Genomic DNA, 15,115 nt, shown 5'->3' with positions numbered 1-15,115 from the left:
TTCCTCGCAACAGTGTATTTTTTGTAGCAGGCAATTTCTAGTCCGTCTGAAGAATGATTATTTTTAAAAAGATTTTCTGGGAAAATCAATTTAGGCTTTTGTTAAAAGCAGTCTGCAGTCACCCGTGTAACGCACATGGAACTGCAATCACATTTCAAAAGAAATATTTCTTTGGGGATTAGTAATTTATTATAAGGTTGGATGTACTGGTTGGAACTGTATCCCATTTTGCTGACAAATAGAATTGCTGATAGCTTATATTGTCAAGTTCAAAAAATATTTTGACATCAAGTGGTGCATCCGTTTTGCTTGATTCTTCTTCTTCATCTTCACTGGAAGGTTGTCTTGCAAGATGTAAACTCGGCTCGTATTGATACAGTCTAACATCCAGTTAAAAAATGACATCGGGAACACCATTTACTGCTTCAGAATCCATATCACTGTAAAGTCGCCAGGTAACATCAAAGAGGAAGCCATCGGCAATAGGGACATGTGACGACATGTCACGTGACACCCGCTACTGCTAATTATCTGTCGGGTGTTTCCGTAATAGCTGAAACACGAGTGCGTTTTTTCACTTGTTTATTGCGATTTTCAGAGACATTTTTGTTCAATTGTAATCACGGAAGGTGACTTTTAGAATGCTTTTACCCCATCAGAAAAAAACTTTTGCGTTAATATTCTCTTTTAAGTCATATAGAAACTGTCACATTGTCTAAAGCAGGCACATCAAAATACTCAGATGTCACGTGACCATGCTCTCTACATGATCACTTGGTGGGTGGCTTTCAAGAACAACCCTCAAATGTTATTTTCTGGAAATTAAGTTAAAATTTTCAGTAAAATGAAAAAAAAAACCCATTAATTTGTTTCAAATTTAACGGAAACTGTAATACCAGCTTTTATATTGAGATATAAGCATGAATACAAATATGTCAAACACATTTGTAGTCAATTGCTAAGTAACCTTTAACAATCATGTTTAGTATGCTCAGTTTTTTCAATGTGTAATGCAAATGGGCTTGAAATACAGTGTCACCTGTACTTTTGAGTGTTGAGAAGCCACGCCGTTGTGTTCAGCCCATAGGTGGTATTTATGAATGCTGTTTGTTATATTCACATTGAATATGGAATGTATATTTAATACAGAATTTAATATAGAGTTATTAAGTCACTTGCCATGTTAGTGTTCATTGCGTAAATGTAAATTGTTATTTATTTTCAGTTTTATTTATATGTAACAGGAGTAGCACATATATTGTCAACAGAACTGTGAAGCACAATTGTTAAAACATACATGATGCTAAAAAACGAACTGTGAACTGCAAGCTCGTCTCTCTGTCATTGGCACAGTTTCGGCAATACATGATAGGAACAGTTACAGAAAAGAAGATCTGGGCCCCGTTTCACAAAGCTCTCGTAGGCCTAAGATCTCGTAACACGCTGTTTTTGAATACTTTTCTTGCTGAGTTTCTCTTTTACCAACATATAATACGCCATTTTGTTTTTGACTTACGAGAATAAAGCTCATTTACGAGTGCAAATACTTACCGTAATTTGTATTGTAAATTTAAGGTATCGTAAGCCTATGAGAGCTTCGTGAAACGCCCATAAAATCGTAAGATTGTGCTACCAGAAAAGTTACGAGATCTTAGGGCTTACGCGAGTTTTGTGAAAACAGGGCCCTGGCCTAATGCAAATCTGTCGATACGCTTTACAATGTAGATATTGTTTTTCAGCTTTAAATTGATATACTACAAATATATGAGATACATAGGCATATTCTGGCCTTAAAGCAGCAATAAAAACAAACGTTTACTACCTCAGCCAGCATCTGTTCCGAGTACCTGAAGCGCATCAAATGAAAAGACTAAGGTAGGCATTTCTGTGTCAGGTAAAGAAAGCGATGTGTTGTAGCCTTAGTCATAGCAGGCATTTCATGAGTTCCTGATCCCCCAAAATGGTTAGTATTTTTTCATTCTTGATAATGAGTGCTATTAACCATTAACTCTTCCTAGAAAGCCTTCCATTAAGCCACCTTAGAAATTCCACATCAATATCTGGATTACACAAGTATGTACATCGATAGATAAAACATAGTGACAATGTGTTGTGGTTACACATGATGATACTATGTAATTACAAATAAATGACGGAGGTTCCAGCAGAGACTAAGGTTATCCTATTTTACTTCTGCAACCTAATGAACGTCCTAAGCAATGTAGTGTTTTATATTTTTGCCGAAGGTTTGCCCTGTTTACAAAGAAACTTTATTCTCACCTTTCTGTTTAGTCCGCCCCCAGTAAGGTGGTCAAAATTTGGGTATAATTGATAAGAATTGAATCTACGGTCTTTTATCTTAATTGTCATCAGGTTGGTGTTATTTCAAAACTGTGATATACCTACCTATTTTACTGTCCTTTGTCGACAGATGTTTTAATATAATTACATTGTTTTCATAGCTATATGGCTGTATTATTGCCAACGCGATATTGCTGAAAGCGTCGAAAACCCCAAACTCACTTAGACACATTTAAGTTGATTTATTTCAACAAATAATCTATCGGTGGCAACACGGACTTCCATGCACGTTATCATTAGATGAATTTCTTAGGCAAATGCTGAAGCTGCTCTTCAGATGTAACTGTCGTAAAAAAGTAATATTTGGCAACATTTTGGAATATTCTGGTCTCGGGTCGTGCAACCACTGTCTGGGTATGATGTTCCTACTGACCTATGCACCCGTGAGGATCCGGGTTAGAACTTGTTTTCAGCAACCAATGCTTGTCGTAAGGGGTGTCTAAGAGGTTTTATCAATGAATAAAAAACATGAACAGAACTATCAACGGCAGTGCCACGACACTGAAGCTCACGGGGTTAGCAACAAAGTTAACACTTGGCAAATGCGCAAAACATGAAGTATCATATTAAACAATATATTTTTTAACACAAATAATTTATTTATATATATATCGCACAGGCACTACAGGCACTACAGGCACAGTGGGCTGCGATTGGGCAACACGAGATTCTGAGACTTATTCGTTCGATGCCGAGGCGATGCCGTGCAATTCTGGATGCCCACGGTGGTCACACGAGGTATTGACTTCCGCGCCACCACACGTCTCCATGTGACACTCAAACTGACTTTCCTCGAGTTGGTGCCAAAGACGGATAAGTCTGCATTCCCAGTGTGCAATTTCGCTATATTTCATTAACTCATAAGCCTACAAGATATTTCAAAATAAACATAAATATACAGTTGAAATTCCTATATGCGTTTCTTTTTGGGAGAGTATATATTACGATGGCATTACGTTTAGAAATTACGATGGCATTACGTTTAGAATCGCTATGAATAAGTTTTTCAATATGGCTGCCTTGTCGGCCATGTCCGATGTGTCCATATCCATATTCTATTCTCCAAGTTGTTTGTCACTGATGGCAACCGGGATGTAAAGTTTCTGCTTCATTGGACTGGTGGTGGCTCAGAAGATGTTCCGGATGAATGACGGACAAAAATGCAATAACATACACCCACTTGACTCTGAGGACTGGACTTCAGCAGCCCATGCTTGTCGTAAGAGGCGATTAACAGGATTGGGTGGTCAGGCTCGCTGACTTGATTGACACATGTCATCGTTTCCCAATAGCGTAGAACGATGCTCCTGCTGTTGATCACTGGATTGTTTGGTCCAGGCTCGATTAAAGAGCTGGAATATTGCTGAGTGTGGCGTAAAATTAAACTCACTCACTATGCCATTCATACATAACCGAATAGCGTCTTATCTATCTTACTGAGAGAAACGCAACAACATATACAATGCCAATGTACACACACTAAAGCCTTAAGGACATTGCGAACCAGTATATTTTGACTTAATGTGTGGGTTTAAACATATTTTTGTATCATGAACGAAATCTGGATTGGTAAACAAGGGAGACAATGTTTATGTACATACGGCTCCAGGAAAAACAGGTTACATTTGGTGATTGTATTGAAACGCGAGTTTTGGTGAATTAGCTCTCTTGTAAGAGAGTTTTCACTAAATCAAACCACACACAATACAATAGAATTACTCTACATCCATGATTAAGTAATTATTTCATAAGCTTTCTTTGGTATGCGATCTTTATGCATTGTTATTATTTTAATCCAGTAGTTAAGACAACGAACAGCTGCATTTACAAATATAGGGAAACGGCCACATTTACCATACACAATAGCGTTAGGTGTCTGGGATCCAACGTTTAGGTATAATTCAAACCCGAACGATGTATTTTTTCAATACATTCATATAATATTGTTTATATCCCCACATTTCTGAAGCATATACACTATTAAAAAAAACCCGCATAGCAAAGGGAAATCTGTTGTGAAAATATTGTATTTTCAAGCAAGTATAACTCGTCCACAAATAGACTTTAAGAAGTATATTTTTACATCAGTTTAGAAGAAGGTAATGTCTATACAAACAAGTGGATAAGTTTAGATAACGGAGACGTTGAGCGCTATGGTGACCACGTAGCATATTCCCGACGTCGGGTCTCCTGGCTCTCAGTCCAATCTCTCTCAACCTGTCCCGTACAGTTTGATCGGATATCCTCCGAGGTCCAGGCACCCTGGCTGCTGTACTCCCACACGTGGCAGTACGATCACGCAAATGTAGTACCCGGATGTACCGACCTTGGGCTGCAGTGGTGACTCGAGGTCTGCCTGTACGGGGACGGTCATTTGTTATACCTGTTTGGTTGTAACGAGCTGCAAGAAATGATATCGTGCTCAGACTAACATTCAGACGCCTGTAAGCAGAAAATTGGTAATCTCCAGCGTGCATTCTTTCAAAGGCGACGTTCAGTGTCGCAGCGTCAAGACTTTGCTTAGTGATTTGATCTTGTAACTCCTTCAAAACGGATGCCGATTTCCGAAAGTAATCTGGATTTTTATAGCCAGACAGTGTATGCTCTTTGCTGCACAATTTCAACTGTAAGGGGATTTCTGTTGCGTTGTGACGATGCCCTTTTAAATTCTTGTAAGAAATCTCATAAACAAATCAACATTTTCAGGTAAAGTCGACTTTTGACTTGTGCAATTATGTAAATCATGTTATCAACACCTTTGTTACATATTTTGACGATTGTTTCAACACAATAGGTAATTAATAGATTTTTAAAAATACAAAACGCCTATGCGTTTCTTTTTTGGGATAGTATCCGGTGATAACGAACCGATTTTTTCTAAGGTTGCCACTTATAATTCCATTAATGCTTTTCTGCCACGTAAGGAGAGATCGGATAATGATTTGCCCAGGCTAACATTACACGTGAATAGAAAACCGAGATACTTATAGCTATTAACTATCCACCCCACCCTCCTGAATACAACGATAATTTATTTATCAAGGTTTATGTTTAAACCCCACTTACCTGAATGCAATTTTGAAGACCACATTTAGTATCAGAAGCTAAAATACCATAATCAGCGAAAAGTAGCATCAAAATTTCTATCATATCGGGAAATAACTGGATGCCATGTTTTCCATTTTGTGAAATTTCAATAGAAAGCTCATTTATGAACAGCGAAAAGGGTATTGGACACAGCGTACAACCTTGTTTAAGACCAAAAGGACAGTTTAATTAGTCTGTTAAATGTGAATTACATCGCATTAGATATTCACATTGAATATAGAATTATGTTTAATATAGAACTAAATACAGAATTATTAGTTCAGTTACCATGTTAGTTCTCATCGCGTGATTATTTAATGTAATTATTTTTTATTATAAGGAGGAGCACATATATTGTCTGTAGAACTGTGAAGCAAAACTGTAAGAACATGCATGATGCTATTAAACTAAGTCTGCTCTACAAGCTCGCCGCTCTGACCTTGAGACTAGGGGCGGTGGGGTAGCCTAACGCTGAAGACCTGGGTTCGATTCCCCACATGGGTACACTGTGTTAAGCCCATTTCTGATGATATTGCCGAAATATTGCTACAAAGCTGCCCAAAAACATACTCACTCAGACCGGTACTCAAGTGGACACCACCAGGAAAGAGGAAACAACATGGCGAGGAACAGAAACTTCCGAGTTAAACGAGATGGAAACATCAGTAGGAGAGGCACAAGCCCTCTCACAAGACAGGAAGAAATGGAGATAGTTTGTTGCAGCCTTATGTCCCAGCAGAGACGAAGGGGATTAAGTAATTAAGCAAATCATAGTATGTCCTTCAAAAATGAGAAATAAGGTGATTGGAACCCGTATTAAAACGTTGAGGAACAGTACTAGAGATTTGACGAATCAATGGTGAAGTCCATACATTCAACTCGCGGAACCTGAGAAGGAATACACAGAGAGATTCTGTTCTTAAAGTAGACTGTCTGACTGAGTTTGGTTTTACGCCGCTTTTAGCAATATTCCAGCAACATCAAGGCGGGGGACACCAGAAATAGGCTTCACGCATTGTACGCATGTGGGGATTCCAACCCGGGCCTTCGGCGTGACGAGCCAACGCTTTAACCACTAGGCTATCCCACCGCCCTCTTAGAAATCAAAACACATAATTACAGTATCCAATATGACTCCTACGAATCAATGCTCCATCGTCACGAAATAGATCAGTTTGTTTGTTAGTTAGTTGTTATACGCCACAATCAGCAACATTCCAACTATATGGTGGTTGTCTCTGAATAATGGAATCGGGACCAGACAATCCAGCCAACAATATCATGAGCATCGATCTACATTATTGGGATACGATGACGTATGTCAGCGATCCTGACCACCCGATCCCGTTAGTCGCCTCTTACGACTGACTGACTTACTGAGTATGGTTTTCCGCCGCTTTTAGCAATATTCCAGCAACATCACGGCGGGGGACACAAGAAATGGGCTTCACACATTGTACCCACGTTGGGATTCGAACCCGGGTCTTCGGTGTGACGAGCCAACGCTTTAACCACAAGGCTACTCCACCGCCCCTAGTTGCCTCTTACGACAAACATGGGTTACTGAAGACCAATTCTAACCCGGATTTGCACGGGTACATTGATCAATTGGAGCATCATTCCCAGACAGTAGCTGCATGGCCCAAACTCAACAGACCTGTTTATTCCATCTTTGCTGCTAAATATTATTTTTTGGGAACCGTACTGCCAGATACATCTCAAGAGCAGCTTCAGCTTCTGCCTTAGAATTTTTTCTAATAATAACATGAATGGATGTTAATTATAGGTTATTTTTCCAAATGCAACTAAAACGTGAGTGAGTTCTGTTTTTCGACGCTTTTAGCAGTATTCCAGCAGCATCATGGCGGGGGACATAAGAAAAGTGCTTCACACGTTGTACTCATGTGGGGAATCGATCCCAGGTCTTCGGCGTGACGAGCGAACGCTTTAACCACTAGGCTACCCCACCATCCCAGTGAGGGTGTGGGATTGTGTTCCGTATGGCTGCAAGCTAGATATGATTACAGTAACTGTGACACTCACTGGTCAACGTCATCAACAGCAGTACTGAATACCGTCGCCGTGTCACATATTGACAACCATCCCCTGCCCAGTCGTCGCATTAACATGGATGACAACGCTAGACGTTCTCGAAGTGGCATCGCCCATTTGCATAACAATGGCTTGGAAACATGACCATGACCCGCAAAGAGCCCATTTATGAGCCCAATCGAACTTCTTTGGGACTTCTGATTACAAAGCTATAGTGCGTTTGGCTCAAAAGCGGACCGATGAATTGCAATCTAACTAGTAATAAACATATAATACTCAATGAAACGCTGATCCTAATCAAAACATTAGACCAACTCTGTCATTTGTTTGCAGAATTTATGTCCTAAAATTAAAAAAGTTGTTTAACAAACAATCATTAAAATATTGACACAGTTCACTATTTCTTACGAGGGAGGAGTGCAGAGAAAGGGACAGCCAGGTGTTAGAGAAGCACGTGCACAAGTGCCGACAAAGTTATTGATTCATTAACCTGTGCTGTGCCGTCTCCATCCTTTCTTGCACACCTGGCTGTCCCTTTCTCTGCACTCCTCCCTCGTAACAAATAGTGAACTTGGTCAATATTTTAATGATAGTTTGTTAAATAACTTTTTTATTTTTAGGACATAAATTCTGCAAAAAACTCAAAGAGTTGGTCTGACGTTTATGATTATGATCAGTGTTTCATTGAGTATTTTATGTTTATTAGTTTTCGAGTTAGATTGCAATTCATCGGTCCGTTTTTGATCCAAACGGACTATAGCATTAGAACCTACATCCGTGATCTGATGCAGACGTGGGACACCCAAGTTGGTATCAATAAATTACATGCAATAAAACCCAATATTGGTTACACCTAATTGGGTTGTCAGTCCAGATTTGAAGAGGTCATCATGCGACTCTGTCGTATTGGCCACACAAGATATACTCATGAATACCTATTGAAAGGTTGAGGAACCTCAATTTTGTATCCCAAGTGATGAAAGAACCACGGTCAAGCATGTCCTGCTTGACTGTATTGAATATTCCATCACAAGGGATAACTATTTCAAATCACGAACTGTATAGGATATTTTTAATAATATCAGTTCTCATTCAGTTGTAGCCTTTTTAAAAGAAATAGATTAATTTTGTTAAATGATTTGTAAATAGATAAATATTGTGTGATTGGAAGTTTCAATTAGTAACTCAGATTGTTAGTGGTTGTATCCTCAGAGGGGGTTAAAGTACTGTCAAATTATTGTCCTCCTAAGAGGGTCCCCATACATTCAAAGTAAATTAAAATTCTCCACTTTTTTAATCGTAGAATATATGTCTTTTTAATGTATGGCTAAATTTGTCTTAATTGCTAACGGCTGAAGGTATGGTGTAAATCCAACTAACGTCCCCATGGTCTCAAGTATGGTGATCTACTTTCAGTTGTTGGCAATCTATAGCCTGTTTTTATCTTGTATTGTCATTTATAGTTAAAATATTTTAGATTTAATTACTAGTTTTAAATTTATTTCTGTGATAATCTAGTTAGTTTACTGTCCTTTGCAGACAGGTAAGTATATTTTCTAACTTTGTTTACTTTGTAATAGATTTACAACTTTCTTAAATGCCTGAAATACTGCCGATATGACTTTAAATATTAACTCACTCACTCTTGGGGACTATATCGGACACCATTTATTGACGCGTAACCAAAGTGCAAGTGAAATTGTTCATACCAAAACGTGAATATCAACATAGGCAGTTTAATTGGGAGATAAACCAACTGTGATGTGAAATTAGCGGCAGTATAACAGAATTAGTAATACTGACTGACTGACTGAGTTTGGTTTAATGCCGCTTTTAGAAATATTCCAGCAACATCACGGCGGGGGACACCAGAAATGAGCTTCACACATTGTACCCATGTCGGGATTCGAAACCGGGTCTTCAGCGTGACGAGCCAACGCTTTAACCATTAGGCTACCCCACCGCCCCGAATTAGTAATACGGTTTTAGATCAAATTTAGAGCTACTGTAATTCTTTAATACAACCTCCATTTTCAAAACACAGTGGGTTTATCTCCCAATTAATCCGCCAATGTTGGTATTAACGTTTTTTGTCTACTCCTCGGAGTTTGCAAGTAAATTGTTACCGCCTTTCTATTTCAGTTTTGTTTTTGTTTAAAACAGATTGCACTTTCCGCTCAATTATGTGGCAATATTATCCAATGGACTACGAAGCATATATTCAAGATGAACAGACATAATTCTATTCATAAGACTTTACAGAAAACAAGTATCCCAAAGGAAAGCAAGATCTATGAATGTAAACTTCTTTATTGTGAATAACACTACGTTTCGGAGTGTATGCTTGCTCTTTCATATTATTAAAAATAATAAAGTTGACATCCATAAATCCTGCTTTTCTTATGCATTCCACTTCTAAATGTCCTTCAAAGAAGTATCCCTAGCATTGTAAATGGTAACATGTTCTTGTGTATTCATCAATGACTTTCAAACTACTCTGATTTGTTTGTTTGTTTGTTTGTTTGTTGTGTAACACCGCACCCAGCTATATGGCGGCAGTCTGTAGATAACCGAGTCTGAAGCAGACAATCTGCGATCAACATCTTGATCTCTGTCGGGAGGTGGGGTAGTCCAGTGGTTAAAGCGTTCGCTCGTTACGCCGAAAACCCGGGCTCGATTCCCTATGTGTACAATCTGTGAAGCTCATTTCTAGTGTGCCCCGACCTGATATAGCGACAATGTTGCAAAAAAGTGGCGTAAAACAAAACTCACTCACTCATTTGATCTCTGGATTGTCTTTAAAATAAAACCAATGTCACAGTGGTATATATACTATTGAGAATCTAGATCTAGAAACGTCCACGTGAGAGAATAATCTCGATTCTCTTCGGAAACAAATTCTATTGGGCATTGAAGATTTAGACAAGGGATAAAAGCTTAAGCATGGGCCACTGAAAATCACATGTCTTTTAACATGATGTTGGGGAGTGAAAATTCAGTCAGAACTGGTAACATCTATATGGCAAGACATTTGTTAATATTTGTCAACATTGGTGCAAACTTTGTGAAATGTCTGCTTCGTTGGCTTCGCAAAAATCAGAAGAGGTTTGCGACAAATCACTTTCGGTTTTTAAGTATCACAACTACCGGGTTTGGGACAACGCATGCGCAGTGCACTACAACTTTGACAGAGAATGATGTAGGCCTCTAACGATTGTAATACAGTTATTCATAGGAGTAATAATCACATTTCACGAATGACATCACTTCCCGTTTGGGAAAACGGATGCCCAATACACAACATCTTTGGAACTATTAGTTTGTTTTAGGAACATTGATGTTGAACACTTGAAGGCGCATAGAAAGCAACAGTCTGTCAACCCCGCCATTGGTCAGCAGAAACTAACCGTTCCTCGGTTATTGATATGAATAATGTTCTGAATACGTTGTTATGAATCCTGATTCAGCAAAGGGGATTATAGTTTTAATCGCACACACTGAAGCATCCTTGATACAAGTAACTGTCCCATGTGACGTCAGCCTGAAGTGAGGGACTTATCTCCCCTTGAAGCAGTTCACACACTGTGGCCGGTAGGTGTCTGATGCTGAAGCCCGTGCAGGACTCCGAGCGTTCACATGCAGCAGCACAAGCTGCGGTATTGTCGATTCCTTCGCTGATGGTCTTCAGTGGAGTCTTGGTGGAATGTTGTTGTGTATATTGAACGAGGGATGCGCCTGGAACAAGAATGAGTGAGTATGGTTTTACGCCGCTGTGAATACTATTCCAGCAATATCACGACGGGGAACACCAGAAATGAGTGAGTGAGTTTAGTTTATGGCGCTTTCAGCAATATTCCAGGAATATCACGACGAGGGACACCAGAAATGGACTTCACACATTGTGACCAAAGGGATATTCGTACATGGATCTCCGGCCTGCACAGCGATGCTTTAACCATTAAGCTACCTGCAACAACCTGCCTCGAAAAAGTACATTGTTTTTAGCCATAACGCTAAACAGATTAATCAAAAGTATTCAGTTTCTTTCACCAACGAATCAAACCATGACGTTGTTCCAGCGAGTGCTCTGACCAATAAGATCTCAGATCACGTCTTTCTCTTCACATTGCTTCAACAGTACTTCAACATTTCATGGAACGGTTCCCAAAACGTTCGCACTGGGTTGGATTCATTTGACGTCCTACCCGTGAAGATTCAGGTTAGAATTGGCCATCATTTGTCACGCTTGTGGTAAGTGGCGACTAACGTGATCGGGTGGTCATGCTCTCTGACACATGTCATCGTATCCCAATTGCTTAGATCGATGCTCATGCTGGTGATCACTGGATTGTCTGGACCAGACTCGAATATTTAGAGACCGCCGCCATTTAGCTGGAATAAATGGGTGCGGCGTTAAACACCAACTACTCTGTTACGGCTTACCTTAACACCCCTCCCTCTGAATCTTAACAAACTAATCCGATGGTCAGGATCGCTGAGATGGTTGATGCACGTTATCGTATCCCCATTGTGTAAAACGACGCTCATAATGTCAATCACTGGATGGTCTGGCCCAGGCATTTACTAATTGCTGTCATATAGATGGAATATTGCTGAGTGCGGCGTTTAACAAACAGTTAAAGGAACCCTTTCATTTGAGTTGTCGGTTAAAAAAGTTTGATAATACTTACATGAATCGAAATGTGTAGATATTGCCACTCCGAACACTTGTACGTCGCACATGTGGAGAACATCTTCAGGATTTAATTTGTTTTTACCGCTGATTCTGACAAAGCGACCGGTGACGGGTCTTGAGCAGGTGACGGTAACAGTCTCTCCCGGGCGTGACACGCTACCGGAGTAGAAGTAGCATAATTTGGGGACAGAGTGTTGGCTGGAGGGCTGTTCTTGGTACACGTCAATAGAAAAACCAAGTCTTTCAGCTGTAATTGAAACCGTGACATTTTAGGTTTGAGATTACTGATGTTTAGCTATGCCCCATACAGATCCGGGATGCTTGTCGTAAGAAGCGACTATTCTCGCTGACTTGGTCCACACAGGAGCATTATGAGCATGGCTCTACAAAATTTGGGTACATAATAATTAACAAAAAACACATCCTCGTAACACAAGTCACCTGACCACCCGATCTCGTTAGTCGCCTCATACGACGCATGAATTGTAACCCGGATTTTCCAGAATATCCAGCTGGGACACCATGGAAGAGGTACCCCAAGTCCCCAGGGGCATTTGGACAAGACGTTAAATTGAAGCATTCCTAGCAAGGTTAAACATTTCAAGATAGATATGCTACTTATTCTGTATATTTGACAGCACTCAAACAATATTTTTGTTATACATTCATGATTGAAATTTTCAAATTATCGACTCTGAGATTAATCAGTAAACGATGTTAAGCCGCTTTTAGGTACAACAATGGGCTACAAATATTGTGCCCCTGACGGGAGTCGAACCTAAGTCTCGGCGTGTCGAACAAACACTGTCGCCATTAGGCTACCCAACCGCCCCGTTAATCATGAAACCTTCAACATGAATCGACTTATAACCATGATGATTCCTATAAATTTTGAGCGTTCAAGAAATATTGAACAATGACCAATCATTGATTTGATAGGTGGTGATTTAAGAGTTTACCAATCACGACAGACACAGACACCAAAATCGAGATTGTACTAACATTTGTACCAAGCCTCACAGCCTGCACTCGTTTCTTACGGCAAGCATGGGTTGCTGAAGACCAACGCTAGCCTCATCTTCTCCGGTGTTAGGTTACTAATATACTGAGTCAAAAAAGAAACTTCACAAAATATAATTTGAAAAATAATGAATAATTTTTATCTGATGATACATCTATGTATCCGAAATGGGATCCCCATCTTTCAACTCTTGAAAAACGTTAGCAAAACCCACTCAAAACCCATCCATTCGTCGTGCAAATGACGTTAGTGCCAAATCAGGTTTCGCACGTGCAGTCGATCACGTGATCTTCGCATCGAAGTTTGCTTCATATGCACGTGTTTGCATTGGCCTCAAGAATTGAAAATACACTTTTAAACCACAGTTCTAACGGTACTTGAAATGCCACGATTGTCAAATGTGCAACGTGAACGTGCCGTTGGCATGTTGCAAGCGGGAAGATCAGTTATTGACGTCGCAAGAGCAATGGGATGCAGCCGTCGTACTGTGTATGACTTTCGAGGTCGTCTACAACAAAGTGGCACCACTTCTGATCGCCCAAGGTCGGGTCGTCCACGTGTGACGTCACAAGCAGAAGACCGTCACATCGTCCTACGTCACCTACGTGACAGATTTCTGCCGGCTACACGAACCAGGGCTGAGATGTTTAGAGGTCGACTGTCCTCACAGACCATTCGAAATCGGTTGCGGGCTGCCAATCTCCATTCTCGACGTCCATATCGTGGGCCAATATTGACGCCGTTTCATCAACGTCAACGTCTGCTGTGGGCCCAACGTCACCTCCGATGGACCCAGAGAGACTGGAATCGAGTCGTCTTTAGCGATGAATCCAGGTTTACCCTCAGATTCGCGGACGGCAGGCATAGAGTCTTGAGACGACGTCGTGAACGGTATGCCCAATGTTGTGTACAGGAAGTCGACAGATTCGGGGGCGGAAGTTGCATGGTGTGGGGTGCTTTCTGTGGGAACAACCGTTCCCGACTTCTGGTCATCCGTGGAAACCTCACAGCTGCTGCTTACCGCGACCAGGTGCTCACCCCTGAACTCATTCCTTTCATGGCGGCTCATGGCCCAGGTCTACAGTTCCAGCATGATAATGCTCGGCCGCATACCGCGATGTTGACATGAAATTTCCTTCAAAACGCTGGAATCAACGTCATGGACTGGCCATCGAGGTCCCCTGACCTCAATCCACTAGAGTACGTTTGGGATGCACTTGGGAGAAGGCTTCGTGGTCTTAGGAACCAACCTCAGAATTTGCAGGAACTTGGCGCTGCCTTGCAAGAGCAATGGCGCAGAATCACCAACCACGTGTTCACAAGCATCAGGCAGTCGATGAGGAGACGGTGTTTGGCAGTGGTGAATGCGCGGGGCGGCCATACACGATATTGAACTGAGAAATTTCGCATTTTTATTCTTGTGACTTGACATTCTGTATACCCATGTTTTGGAACGGCGGTGTAGCCTAATGGAACTGATTATGGCACTGTCAGTGTATCGAGTACATCACACAGATCTCAACAATGAAAAAATAACAATTTAACCATCTTACCATCTCTTGTTCTTTTATAGTGCCCTGAAGAAAGAATGTGAAGTTTCTTTTTTGACTCAGTATATATATTACGGGAAAATAGTAACTGTGCATAACTTAAAATTGCAAAACCAAAAAATATTTGAAAAAAAAGTTATTTAAAAAGTTATAAAAAATAACCCTAAATAAACATGTGGCAAAGCACTTTGTATGAAATTTGATGTCACGTACCACGCGTGGCACGTGCACTCCTTGTCACCTGTAGTTCACACACCTGATATTGAAAATTGAAGACGGATTGATAATTCTCTAGCCTCTGAAGGTTGCGGAAAACAAGTTAATTTCAACCTAAACTGCGCGTACATC

Source organism: Haliotis rubra, unplaced genomic scaffold, assembly GCF_003918875.1.
Source record: "Haliotis rubra isolate DU_JTF1 unplaced genomic scaffold, ASM391887v1 Scf1195, whole genome shotgun sequence".
Taxonomy (NCBI): Eukaryota; Metazoa; Mollusca; class Gastropoda; order Lepetellida; family Haliotidae; genus Haliotis; species Haliotis rubra.
Note: the sequence above shows the minus strand (reverse complement) of the source record.